The sequence below is a fragment of the Cuculus canorus genome, chromosome 3 (assembly GCF_017976375.1).
Source record: "Cuculus canorus isolate bCucCan1 chromosome 3, bCucCan1.pri, whole genome shotgun sequence".
NCBI classification, from domain to species: Eukaryota; Metazoa; Chordata; class Aves; order Cuculiformes; family Cuculidae; genus Cuculus; species Cuculus canorus.
In genome coordinates this window covers 96,225,408-96,235,528 of record NC_071403.1, presented here as the reverse complement: position 1 = coordinate 96,235,528, position 10,121 = coordinate 96,225,408, and the positions used below count along the sequence as shown (strand labels likewise).

The window sequence follows — 10,121 nt, the reverse complement described above, 5'->3', positions numbered from 1 at the left end:
AATTTTGTCACTTTAAAAAATGTAAAATGTTTGCACACTAAAGTTTGGCAGAGAACATTGTTCATTCTACATTGTTCAAAGCTAATGTAACTCTACAGCTTTTTGTACAGTTTATTTTAGTTAATAAAGCAAAATGGTACTAAAAAATGACAAATTTTACAAATGCAAGGCATAATCTGAACGACATGTCATCTAGGAACAGCACTTGCAAAATATGGATGTACAAGAACTATCAGATTTAATTGTTGCACTTTAAATCAGAATAAGTATGAAGTTAAGCAGGTATTTCTGCATTAATAAAACAATCACCAAACATTGCACATCATAGTAAAGTAGTTTAATTTGTCTTGCAGTTGATCATGAGCAAAAGGACTTACAGTTACCTCTGTCCTTAGGTTTTTGTTCATCTTTCTGTTATTGGGGTTTTTCTTAAATCAGACATTGTTTATTCTGGAAACTGGACAGTTCATAGAAAACTGAACACAAACCACTAGCTTATATATATGAGAGTTTGTGTTTGAATAGAGCAGAATAGGAGAGTTTAGGATGAAGGTTACCAGAACTATGTTGTGCCTCTTGCTAGCAAGAGAATGGAATAGACTGAAGTTACAGCTGATGCTAGGCAGAAATGTGGTTGCTGGGCAAAAGCAAAGCCAAGGCAAACATCTTGAAGTTGTTTGCTTAGAGGTGCATTTCCAAAATGCAAAGGGAGCTGTAGAGGAGTTAGTAGCTGCGACAGCTCTGTTGCAAAATGGTGCACTGTAAATTGCGCTGACTACAACTTGGTAGTTGTGTGGTCAACCTCCAGCTTTTCCTGAAGTTGAAATAGCTAAACCTCAGAGCCTGCCTTTCTCTGAGTGAGTTAAAAGCAGAAAGGCATCTGCTTGAAGATCACAGGAAGTTGTAGGTGAGATATAAAAGGCAAACAAGTTATTTCACACCACGTGGACAGTTACTGCTGAATTGGACATCAAAAATCTATAGGCAGGGAGGAGAGACAACATAGGTGACATTATGTGGACAGTAATAAATAATAATAAACAAGTGGCCCTTTTCTTATAACAGACATTCTTAAAATTGATACTAAAATACAACTTTACAGAAAAAAATTTGCTTCATTTTCACCACTAGTGACTACTACTTTGCAGTTGCATCCATTATTCTTTAATCTTAAAAGCTCTTTTTCAGTTTAGCTTTGTACTGAAATAATAGCAGCAAAATAAATCCTCTTTGTTACTGACTTGGAAGTTTTCCCTTGGACTGGCACAAAAGGAAGCACTGTGATTCAGGGATTGTGATCTCTATGGCTGCCTCAAGGATATAACTTTGTCTTAATGCAAACCAGGCCTCCTGTTATGCTCACTGAATCCTAAGAGTTGGGATTTTAGATGTAACGCCTGCACCCTGATATTTCATGATCCATTTGATGCATCTTTGTCACCACAAAGTTCTGTTCTGCAGAATTACCATGTTCGGCAGTTGGAGTATAATGACTGCAAAAAATATCCATCTTGGGAAGCTGATCCCATCTCAAAATAAACTGTTGTTTTTACATTTGTAAATATTTACTTACAGAAACATAATGCCTGTTGTTCCAGCGGATGTTCCTGTGAACTTCCTGGACAAGTAGTACCCAGACTAATCAGGGCATTCCTAAACGATAAGAAAAAATAATAGCCCTCAATTTTTGCAAGAAGGGAGAGTTTTAAAGTGTGTCTGTTGTAGTAATGGCCTCTACATCTTTGCTGAACTCGGAGAATCAGTGCAGCGTGGACTAATGCCCTTGGGAGTGGTAAGTCTGAGTCATTTTAGCAAAACAAGAATCTTTCTGAAATCATTTTATTACTATTCTTTTTAGAGTTCATCTGAAGACAATCCTGATAACATAGCCCAGTTGTTTCGGTCTCAGTGCTTTTGTGTGTGTGCTGGCATGGTATTTTCCTTAGAGACCGGTTTTCCTGGAAGTAGTTTAATGTGAAAGACAAGACAAAGCACAGCAGCAGGAGATGGGGAGCAGGTGGTGAAATAATTGTATCAGTGCTGCCAGCCTGAGGATGACTGCATTGTCTGCGTGTGTAAAAAAACCCTTTGGTGTGTCCCAGGTAATTCGCAAATAATACGGGCATGTGGTCATTGCTAATGTCCGTGTTCTTGGTGTGTTTTGTATGGGTTTTGTTTTACTGTTTTAGCACCGTAGATGTAAATAATAAAGAAGAGTGACTGTATGGGCTTTTTCAGCCTGGAGAAGAGAAGGCTGCGGGGAGACCTTATAGCAGCCTTCCAGTACCTGAAGGGGCTACAGGAAAGCTGGAGAGGGAATTTTTACAAGAGCATGTAGTGATAGGATGAGGGGGAATGGCTTTAAATTGGAGAGGGGATGATTTAGATTAGGCATAAGGAAGAAAATCTTCTTGATGAGAGTGGTGAGGCACTGGCACAGGTTGCCCAGGGAAGTCGTGGATGCCCCATCCCTGGAGGCGTTCAAAGATAGAATCATAGAGTCATGGAACAGTTTGGCTTGGAAGGGACCTTAAAGATCATCTAGTTCCATAGATAGGTTGGATGGGACTTGAGCAGCCTGGGCTGGTGGGAGGTGTCCCTGCCCATGGCAGGGGGATTGAAACTAGTTGGGCTTTAAGGCCCTTTATAACCCAAACCATTCCATGTTTCTATGATTCCATGATTCTATTCCAGGCAGGCAGACATGCAAGAGGGTATATCGCCCAAAGGAGGAGTGGATAAAGCCTGCTTATCCTTACCAACACCTCGCCATGGTCTCTCCCTTGCTCGAAAACGTACTTCACACCCTGTTCAGGGCTCCCATACCAGCTCTAACAAACCCCAGTGTCTCTGGGCGACTGCCGAGCCCTGCAAGGATGTGGAGAATCATAGAATCACCAGGTTGGAAAAGACCTCTTGGATCATCGAGTCCAACTATTCCTGTCTGCCACTAAACCACATCCCTGAGCACCTCATTTACCCGTCTTTTAAACACCTCCAGGGATGGGGACTCAACCACCTCCCTGGGCAGCCTCTGCCAGTGCCCCATGACCCTTTCTGTGAAAAAGTTTTTTCCTGGTATCTGAGGTCTGAACCTCCCCTGGTGCAGCTTGAGGCCATTCTCCCTTGTCCTGTCCCCTGTCACTTGGGAGAAGAGCCCAGCTCCCTCCTCTCCACAACCTCCTTTCAGTTAGTTGTAGAGAGCAATAAGGTCTCCCCTCATCCTTTTCTTCTCCAGGCTAAACAACCCCAGCTCTCTCAGGCGCTCCTCATAAGACTTGTTCTCCAGCCCCTTCACCAGCTTCGTTGTTCTTCTCTGGACACGCTCCAGAGCCTCAACATCCTTCTTGTAGCGAGGGAGCCCCCGCCCGAGATGGAACCCGAGCTCGGCGGGCGCCGCAGGCGGGGTCTCCCCGCTCGGGGGTTGCCATGAAACCACAGCGCCCGGGGGCGGCGGCACCAGAGCCTCCTCGCCGCGCACCCGGGGCGGCCCCGGCACGGCCAGCGCAGGTGTGGCGGAGCGGGGATGCGGGAGAGGGGCTGGGGATGCCGGAGATGCGGGAGCGCGGATGGGGATGCCGGGGATGAGGGAGCGGGGCTGGGGATGCCGGGGATGCAGGGAGCGGGGCTGGGGATGCCGGGGATGCAGGAGAGAGGCTGGGGATGCCGGGGATGAGGGAGCGGGGCTGGGGATGCCGGGGATGCAGGAGCGGGGCTGGGGATGCCGGGGATGCAGGAGCGCGGATGGGGTTGCCGGGGCTGCGGAGCAGGAGCGGGGCTGGGGGTGCGCGGGGCTGCGGGCGTTGCACGGGGGGCGCTGCGCATCCCGGGGTGGTGCTGCCGGTGGCAGCCGGCGGGAGGCCCTGGGCGGGGGAGCGAAACCCAACCTAGAAGAGGCTTTAGTGCTGCTCCCGCCGTGCAGAGAGGCCCATGTGGAAAACCTGAACTTGGTGCCCCCGGGAGCTGCGCATGGGCTTGGAAGAGCCCCTCTCCCACGACGCTGGGAGGCTCCCTTTGGGGTGGAAAAGAGCCTTATGGCGCTGGGAGGCTCCCTTTAGGGTGCAGAGGAGCCCCTTTCCCACAGCGCTGCGAGGCTCCCTCTGGGCTGCGAAAGAGTCCCATGGCGCTGGGGGGCTCCCTTTGGGATGCAGAAGAGCCCCATGTTGGCTGGGAGGCTCCCTCGGAGGTGCAGAAGAGCCCCCCTCCCAAGGCGCTGGGAGTCTTCCTTTGAGGTGCAGAAGAGCCCCATGGCGCTGGGAGTCTCCCTTTGGGATGCAGAATAGCCCCACGGCGTTGAGAGGCTCCCTCTGGGCTGCAGAGCAGAGCCGAGCCCCTGCCCGGCGCGGTCGGAGCCCTCTCGCCTTCCCTCTCTCCGAGGGATGCTCCAGGGCTGCCTCCCCGGGATGCTGTAGGGAAACGCTACCCGGGGGCTGCGGGGCCGTGGGAGACTGAGGAGGAAACAAAGCAGTCGGGGCTGCTCTGCCGAAAGCTCTTGCGGCCGCTCTGATCCTTCGAATCGCGGGGAACTGCAACAAGGATGCCCGCTGATGCCGATTGCGTTGTGCCGCGGGAGGGAATTCCCCCTCCGTGGGTGTGCGGGGAGATCCGGGCAGTCCTCGATATTCCCTGATTAACAGCGCTCCGGGAGCCGCTGAGCCAGCGGGCTTTGACCAAAGACTTTCAATGCTCTGAAGATTTAGGAGGGGAAAAAAAATGGAGAGCTCCTATGGTTGCGCTTTTTGATCCGCTCTCCCTATTGTCAGCGTGACAGTGCCTTCCTGGTGCCAGCCAAGAACAACTTTCCTCATAACTTCCGTTTGGTAACTACGAGAATGCTGAAAGGAGTGCAACATGGGCTAAAAATAGCCGTGTGTATCCAGGTCAGGCGCTTCTCCAGATTGGCAGCAGCAACACGATTGTATTTTTAAACCACCCCAGGTGAAGCCGTGGCTGCCCCATCCCTGGAGGTGTTCAAAGCCAGGTTGGATGGGGCCTTGGGCAGCCTGATCTCGCAGGAGGTGTCCCTGTCCATGGCAGGGGGGTTGGAACTGAATGATCTTTAAGGTCCCTTCTAACCCAAACCATTCTATGATTCTATGTGGGTTCAAGTGATGAGAGCCTAGAACAGACTTTGAAAGTCAAGAGGGTTCGGTGCAGTGGGGAAGTAGAGGGACGTACAAAGAGGTGATGTGGTTATACCTGTGGCTTACAAAAATGATCCCCATGGCAGCACCCTGAGTGGATAAATACCTAAAAGATTGCATTTAAAGAGAAATGAGTTTTTGAAAAACTGGAAGGTGACGGTGACGGACAATAGTTTTATTTGTGTAAGTGGACAAGAAATACTGTGTAATATAGAGAGATAAAGCCAGAGAAGTTGGTGAGACATTGTGAAGATCTGACACTTGAAGCCTGAGAGGGAGATGAAGGTTGTGGACCTAAGCGTAGTGTGGGCTGGCTGTGTCAGGTTTGGACACTGAGAGGCTGTGCAGAAGGCTTGTTGGGGAAGGATGGGAGCAATGGACTATCTCCAAGCTGGTAGTTGTCCATAGTCCAGATACCATGGGAGGGGCTGACAGTTCAGCCTGTGCAGGAAAAGGGTCTGCGGCAATAGTCCATATCTCTGAGTAGTTGGCAGGAAACTTCGGGTGAAGAGGTGTAAGCTGATGAAAGATAGGATTCAAAGTAACATCAAGAAGGAAGAAAGAAAAGCTTGTGGCTCTCATAGAAAGTGCGGAGGGCATGGAAGGAGTAATTGCAGAGTTTGGAGAGAATAAGGAATGACATCCAGGAGTGGAAAAGATACTGGAGACTTTAACAAATTTCAAATGAGTGTGAAGAGCAAGAAATAGACAGTTCTTTATTTCACCTTGCAGGAGCCCTAATTTTCACTAAGACAGGAGCAAAGTTTTTGCACAGCCATCAAAGCACAGAGCTGTGGTCCAAGTCAGGAGCTCTTTGTTCTGTGCCAAGTATGGTCTGAGCAACTTCGCCAAATCTGTTCTGTGGGTAGCTACAGGCTTGCAGTGTGCTTGATCTCCCGAGTTTTATTTGTGTCCTATCTTTAACCTAACTTTCAGCCTTCTATCTTCTTTAATTCTTTGTCTGACCTTTTGATTTTTACATAAATAGATGTTATTTATCATCAAGAAAAGCAGACTATGGAGAGGTGTTCCTCTCTCTATCCCTCCAGGGAGTCTGTATGTGTTGTAACATTTCTTAGACTCCTGATCTTCTTGAGACAGTTGGTGGCTGCAGTGATATAGATAGTTCTTTTGTCTCAGGCTGAGAGAGTTGGGGTTGTTCAGCCTGGAGAAGAGAAGGCTTCGAGGAGACCTTATAGTGACCTTCCAGTACCTGAAGTGGCTACAAGAAAGCTGGGGAGGGGCTGTTTACAAAGGCTTGTAGTGATAGGACTGGGGGCAATGGGTATAAACTGGAGAGGGGCAGATTTAGAATAGACAGAAGGAGGAATTTCTTCACTGTGAGAGTGATGAGGCACTGGCACAGGCTGCCCAGGGAAGCTGTGGCTGCCCCATCCCTGGAGGTGTTCAAGGCCAGGTTGGATGGGGCCTTGGGCAGCCTGATCTAGTGGGAGGTGTCCCTGCTCATGGCAGGGGGGTTGGAACTGGATGATCTTTAAGATCCTTTCCAGTCCAAACTAATTTATGATTCTATGATTCTGTGATTGTATGGTCTCACCTCAGCAGCCGTTAGCAGCCTGCCAACCCGATGGTGCCTCTGCAGGACCCCGGCCAGTTGGCTGGGACACCTTGCGGCCAGTGCACGCTTGGGCCTGGCCCTGAGTTGTGGTGAGGATTTCAGAACAACTTGCTTTTGCTTTCTGGTCCTTTTCTGTCCAAGTTTCTTGGTGAATGAGTGTGAAGGATTAATATTCACGCTGTTAGTCATCAGTCCTTTATCTGTACCAGTTTGGGCTGCAACATGCAGTTGTTCCACCTTCTTTCCTCAGCTCAGGGAACAAGCAAACCACTTCACCCTGGTGTGTGGCTGGGCTTGGGAAGGTGAGAAAACTTGAGTCATGGATATTGTTAATAAAAATGTTGCAAAAATTTCCACAGTCTCCCCAGCTTGATCTTACAACAAATAGAGTGTGTGAGAAACTGTCTGCACCCTAAACCACAGTGGTTTTTATACGGGACTACCCGGAACCCTCTGTAGTTAAGCATGTGTGTCTCTGGGGGGCGGGCTGATAAAGCAAGTTTTTGTAAGTAATATGCCGACTTGCATACAGAGGTTCTCTAAGTGTGTTCTGTGTGCTTGTTTTGCAGAAGATAATATTGAAATGTAATTTTTTTTATTATTATTATTACTCAAAGCCACGTAGTGAATAACCAAACCTCCACGAGAGGAACGATCTCCAAAGCAGTTTTTCCTGAAGTAGTGACTGTGAGACATTCAATGCTCAGACCTGTGCTCAACCATGTGGTTTTCAGTCTCATCTGCTATATCTGTGCACTTGAAACTGGAATATGGTCGTTACTAACTATGAAAGAAAGAAAAATCAAGGGTATCATCTCTTAACATTGCCTTAGAGACAGCAGGTACAGTTGCCAGATCACATATGCAATGGAAGATATTATGGAAGGCTACTGGTCACTACCTATAAAGAAAAAAAACTTGTCCATTTGTCTGTCTCACTGTCATCAACATTAAACCTTGTGTCATGGCAGTTTTTTACTGAGGAATTACAAATGTGGACCTTGGTGATTCCGGAGATGCATCTTCAGGTCACTAAAAAGAGTGATGTTGCTCACTGCTGGGAGCAGTAAAGCTAAAACCAGTGCCAAGAACAAGAGCAGGGTTGAATGCTCTTCCACCCCTCATGGCAGGTCATTCGCTGTCATTGCTTTTCCAACAGCAGGTTCATGAGGTCCCCAATAGCATCTGAGTTTTGACACTAGCAGTTACTGTTTTGGTGAGAACTGTGGCTAAAAAAAAATGTGTCTGTATGTTGTCAAGTGCGTGTGTGTGTTAGACCAAAATCCACTGAAATAATGGATTCCTGAGGCTGCGGGGGGGGGGAGGATCCCTTACCTCTGGAACAAGGAAATATGTCAGAGGAAGATAGTGGCCAGACTTAGTGAAATTTAAGCTTGTCCTAGTATAGAATCATAGAATGGTATGGGTTGGTAAGGAATGTTAAAGATCATCCAGTTCTAACCCTCCTGCCATGGGCAGGGACACCTTCCTCTGGATGGGGTTGCTCAAAGACTCACCCAGCCTGGCCTTGAACACCTCCAGTGACGGGGCTTCCGTGACTTCCCTGGGCAACCTGTCCTAGTGCCTCACCACCTTCACAGTAAAAAATGTCATCCTAATCTCTAATCTAAGTCTTCCCTCTTTCAGCTGAAATCCATGACTCCTAATCCTACCCCTGCACTCCCTGATAAAGAGCCCCTCCCCATCTTTCCTGTGGACCCCTTTAAGAACTGGAAGGCTGCTATAAGGTCTCCCTGGAGACTTCTCTTCTCTAGTCTAATAATAATCTGGATGAATAACCATTGAGTTGATTCATAGGTTTCTGTATACATGCTGATTAAAATCTTCCTTAAGACTTAGTCAAAGAGTCAGGATCATGGAAACTAAAACCAAGACTCTTTTATGCCTTGAGAGCCATAAGTGGCATTCATGGCCAAAGTGACTGAATGGTCAAAGCAACTGGAGTCCTGGATAGTGTGTTCCCTTGGAGCTTGGAAGGAGACATGAACTTAAAAGCCTGAAAGGCCTAGTTCTGCAAAATGTGTAAAGGCCTATTATTTGTTAGAAAAAGTGAGGGCTTTTTGGCTCTGATACACAGAAATAAAAAAATAAACCATTTTAGTTATCTTGCTCTCATCCTTGACTCTTTTCAATAACTTGTTTCTTTATTGTTATTCTTGTGCCTCTCTTTCTTTTCCTTCATTCTGTTTCTTAAATGCTGCTGCTGTCTGCCTTTTCACTCACCCTCATCCCCTTGAGCCTGCTTAAAACTTGGTCTGGCTTTCAGCACTGCAGTTGGTGCTGGGGGAGATCGAGGGCTGCTCACAAACAATAACATCAGCCTATTGCTCTCTACTCATCCGCAGAGTGAAATTGTTTAAAATGAAGATCCTGCTCCTACTCAACTTCTCCATTTGGGGTTTTCCCCAAAGCTTTCCAGAAGCAGATGGTGCTTCCTGGAGCTGTGCTCACAGAGCGCTGCGCTATCTACAGCACTGCCTCCTCTCCATGAAACTGACTGGATCCATCCTTCCTCTGGAGCTGCCAGGTTCAAGGAAAGCTTGCATATTGAGCTGTTTTGTTGTTCAGATGTCAACCTGTGCAAAGGTTGTGTACAGTCAACAGCTTGATGCACCCCGAGGACATGAGTTCATTGCAAGGATGAAAGGATACCTTCTGGTTTAAAAAGCTTGAACTTAGGTTGTGTCTGGATATGCAACTTGGATCAATTTAATTGATCCCATAAAGAAGCAGAATGCCTTCAAATTGATGTCTTTCCTTTTGCCAAAGGCTTCAGCAATGACTTGTTTATTCCAGAGCTTGAAGGAAAGTTGAGGAAAACATGCCATAGGTTGAGATGGGAGGGGAAATGGAAATTGAAATAGGTTGGAAATGGAAATTGAAATAGGGTAGAAATGCTCTCGGAGCAAGCTCAGTTAAAAGGAAAAGACTAAAGAGGGTATGTGTTGCATTTACTACAAGAGAGAACAGAAGCTTTCTTTGGAAACCCACTATTTTAAATAACAGGAGATTTAGAAATTATTGCTTTTATAGAAGATAAGATACATTACTTTAGGAGAGGGTAGGAGGGGAAGAGACTAGAAAGCCAGGGGAGGGGGTAATGGAGAATAAGGAAAGAGTGGGGTTAGAGATGCAGCCTGTGACACTGCTGCGAGGGCAGCATGTTTTGGTCTGAGGAAGGAAGCTGACACAGAGTTGGTGGAGACGAAGACTGCCAGGAATCCTGTGTGCACAATTAAGTTCAGGCTATAAAATCGTTAGGTTTTATGGCCACTTAAATTATTCCAACCCCCAAAATAAACATTTATTTTCTTAAAATGGATTTTATCTCAGTTGGCGAGTTCTGGTTTAAATGTGAAATGCCTGCCAGCCTGTAG

At 47.1% G+C, this 10,121-nt stretch overlaps 1 protein-coding gene across 7 annotated transcripts in view; it reads left to right on the top strand.

Moving 5' to 3' along the window:
* Positions 1-1,634: 1,634 nt before the first annotated feature.
* Positions 1,635-10,121, top strand: part of TRAF5 (TNF receptor associated factor 5) — a 28,989-nt gene continuing 20,502 nt past the window's right edge. For 3 of the 7 annotated variants that reach the window (XM_054061020.1, XM_054061019.1, XM_054061021.1), the window contains exons 1-2: positions 1,642-1,792; positions 3,239-3,510. The gene's annotated coding sequence lies outside the window, so the exon portion shown is untranslated. Of the gene's footprint in view, positions 1,793-1,959; positions 2,103-3,238; positions 3,511-10,121 lie in introns of those variants that run through there. The other 4 variants (XM_009559470.2, XM_054061022.1, XM_054061024.1 and 1 more) reach the window with 4 other exon arrangements.